Here is a 2,899-nt window from a genome sequence, read left to right as displayed (position 1 = left end):
CCAAAACACGCTCACGTGACGCGCGCCCCGCCCCTCGCGCTGGACCCGAACGCGGGGACGTCAGTCGCCGGTGCGAGGCCGCGGTTCTCGCACTGCCTCTGGGCATCCGGCCGCCTCCCGCCGCCGGTGCCGTCCCCTCCCCACGCGGAGCTGCGGCCTCGCGTCCCCTCTTCCATCCCTCTCCGAGGGCCTGCGGCGTCAGCCAACCCGGAGCCCCGACGCGCGTCTGCTGGCTGCCACTCGGCTTTCAACCCTCAGTCAACAGTCTGCTGGCCAGGGTCCCCATCTGTCAGTCAACCTGCCAATCGGCCTGCAGAGCGCTGCATTCCTGCATTTGTGGGTTCCTTGGTTCATTCATTCGTGTAGCAGATATTCCACGCAGCCGACTCTATGACGCCCAGGCTCGGGGCCAAGTCCTCGGCGGGCCGCATCTAATACCGCCTTGCCATCAGTTAATCAATCACAGATATTTGTTGGGTGCCAACTCTGCCCTCTGGGAGCTTACGTTCTAGAGGAAGAGACAGCCCAAGCCGACAAGCAAATGAAGAATCAGATGCTGCTAAGTAAGTTAGTGGGACAGGGAATGTGTAGAAATGGGGGCTACTTTAGATAGGGTAGTTGAGGAAGTCCTTGTTTAGGAGGTGACATTTGAGCTGACATTTGAAGGACGATAAAAGCTGGCCATGCAAAGATCCAGAGGAATAGAGTTCTGGATCGAGGGAACAGTAAGAGCAGAAAGCAGAACTGCCTTTCAGGAGGGCTGGGAGCAGGCACAAAAGTAAATATAACGGTGCTAGACCTGAGACCAAAAGAGTAAATCTGGGGCTTAGAGAGAGGAGAGAGAGATGAACTGAGGCCCCAGGAATGGAGGAGTGCTTCCCCAGAGACGGATGAGGCAGTCTGAAAGGGTGAGAGGCTTACCAGGAGAAAAGGTATTCTAGGAAGAGAGGATGGCATGAGGCAAGGCCCAGAGAGTTGAAGGTTTGGGGTGAGCTTGGATCCAGAAGTGGGATGGATGATTTGTGCTGGGTAGTGTTGAGAGAAGACACTGAACCGTGCATTGAGGCCAGACTTGGAAGGCCGAGCTAAGCCTCCCTGCCAGTTACTGCGTTTGTGAATGAAAACAGTCAGTCAGCCGGGTGTGGTGGTTCATGCCTGTAAGCCCAGCACTTCGGGAGACTGAGGTGGGAGGATTACCTGAGCTCAGGGGTTTGAGACCAGCCTGAGCAACATGGCAAGACCTCGTCTCTACAATAAATCAAAATCCAGCTGGGCATGGTGGCACATGCCTGTGGTTCAGCTATTCGGAAGGCTGAAGCAGAAGGATCGCCTGAGCCCAGCAGGTCAAGGCTGCGGTGGCCGTGAGGGTGCCACTGCACTCCAACTGGGCAACAGAGTAAGATTCCGACTCAAAAAAGAAAGAAAGAAAGAAAAAAGAAGAAAGTAATCAGTCACTGCAGCTTCAGATTTTCAAAACATGCCTAGACACCAGACATATTGGCCCTCTTGGACAGCCCTCCCCCCACGCGCCCACCCCCTAATCTCTGCAAGGAGCACAGCTCACACACCTGAAACTAGTTTACCCGAGCTCCTCTGCAGCTTGCCCAACTTTAGGCCGGGATCTGGCTCTGCTCTAGTTTCCCAGGGCCTGCCCAGACTTAGAGAGAATACCACACCCTGAATCTATCTTCAAATTGATCAGTTGGCCATTGCCCATACATCTGCCACTTGCCTGTTCCCCAAGGGAAGCCCTTTAATGAGAAAGCCAAGTACACTTTCCCTTCAGAAGTAAGCTCTCCTTCCTCCTTTCCCCACTGCCAGGTGCCAGGACCAGTCAGGTTCGAAGTATTTCCTCCAAAGGTCCACCAGAGAGCCCTGGGAAAGGGCCAGCTGATAAGTTGGGGAAGGGTTTGAGGCAGGGGCCCAAGAAAATATCAAACCACCAGGAGCCCTTCTTCTCACCATTCACAGAAAGATACCAGCCTGCAAATATCTGCCCAGCCATAAAACTCACAGGATACGGGGATACTATGCGGAGATGAGAAAACAAAGGGCCTAAACTCTTGACATTCATTTAGTTCTTATGACTTTGCCAGGTGCTTTTACAGAAAGTCAACTGTATCCTTGAACATGACACACAGTCATTCTGAGTCTCAAAAGGACATGGAGTGAGGCTTTAGATCCCATGGGAAAGACCAAGAAGCCACTGGAATGAGTGGCTTTGGGAGGTACAGGAGCTCCTTCTCTGGAGAGTTAAGAACAAAACAGATCAGACATGTCGCTACTGAAACAAAAACGACACACTGAGCCTCTGGGCAATTCACCTGGGCTTTGGTTCCCAGTGAGTCATAGAAGACAAAGCCAAGTGAAAAATTGGTATTGGGTGAATGAAACAGGAGCTGCTGAGGAAAGAAGTCAAGGCCTTAGAAGCAAAGGAGCCATTCTTTCTGGTGAGAAAAATCTGGTGGAAGAAAGGAGAGAAAAGGAGTTTGGTGAAGGTATAGGATCAAAAATGAGGAGAGGGACTTTTTTCTTTCTCTCTGAACTAGAGGCCCCATAGTGACTTGGCAAAACATGTAAATGCAAACCCAATAACAAGTCACACAGTACTTGACATGGCTGAGAGGCTGTCCAGACCATGGGGATACTGTGTACATAGTCCCAAGAAGACAAAGTGAGGGCCCAGAGACAAGTGACTTGAACATCTCAGGCAAAGGTTGCCAAGATGTAGATGGCACCTCTAGGTCCTGGTTAAGATCCCTGTAGGCTTGAAGTCCCCCTAGAAGGCCAGGCCGGAATAAATCTGAAGCCTGTGGCTTGGCAGGAAGCCACCCAGTTTATGACACCTGAGGAGTGACTTTCAGTCCCTCCGCCAGCAGCACTCACCTCCAAGCTGGAG

General features: G+C 52.2%; 1 pseudogene; it reads right to left on the bottom strand.

The window, feature by feature from the left end:
- LOC103276154 overlaps positions 1-176 on the bottom strand; it is a 75,508-nt pseudogene extending 75,332 nt beyond the window's left edge.
- Positions 177-2,899: the final 2,723 nt, after the last annotated feature.

This window comes from Carlito syrichta, unplaced genomic scaffold, assembly GCF_000164805.1.
Source record: "Carlito syrichta isolate Samal-C Ts95f unplaced genomic scaffold, Tarsius_syrichta-2.0.1 Scaffold315943, whole genome shotgun sequence".
In the NCBI taxonomy this organism is placed as follows: Eukaryota; Metazoa; Chordata; class Mammalia; order Primates; family Tarsiidae; genus Carlito; species Carlito syrichta.
The sequence above is the reverse complement of the archived record's forward strand: the minus strand, read 5'-3'. Positions and strand labels throughout refer to the sequence as shown.